This window comes from Trichechus manatus, unplaced genomic scaffold (assembly GCF_000243295.1).
Source record: "Trichechus manatus latirostris isolate Lorelei unplaced genomic scaffold, TriManLat1.0 scaffold00093, whole genome shotgun sequence".
NCBI classification, from domain to species: Eukaryota; Metazoa; Chordata; class Mammalia; order Sirenia; family Trichechidae; genus Trichechus; species Trichechus manatus.
Genome location: NW_004444029.1, coordinates 621,761 through 622,316, shown reverse-complemented (window position 1 = coordinate 622,316; position 556 = coordinate 621,761).

The window sequence follows — 556 nt, the reverse complement described above, 5'->3', positions numbered from 1 at the left end:
TGTTCAACAAGTCAAATCTATTGTTGAGATGGTCTCTAAACTCAGGTGGGACATACTCAAGGTCGTACTTTGGCTGTTGTGGACTTGTTCTAATTTTCTTCAGTTTCAACTTCAACTTGCATATGAGCAATTGATGGTCTGTTGCGCAGTCAACCCCTGGCCTTGTTCTGACTGATGATATTGAGCTTTTCAATCGTCTCTTTCCACAGATGTAGTCCATTTGATTCCTGTGTATTCCATCTGACAAGGTCCATGTATATAGTCGTCATTTATATTGGTGAAAAAAGGTATTTCCAATGAAGAAGTCGTTGGTCTTTCAAAAGTCTATCATGTGATCTCCCAACATCATTTCTCTCACCAAGGCCATATTTTCCAACTACCGATCCTTCTTCTTTATTTCCAACTTTTGCATTCCAATCACCAGTAATTATCAATGCATCCTGATTTCATGTTTGATCAATTTCAGACTGCAGAAGCTGGTAAAAATCTTCAATTTCTTCATCTTTGGCCTTAGTGGTTGGTGCGTAAATTTGAATAATAGTCGTATTAACTGGTC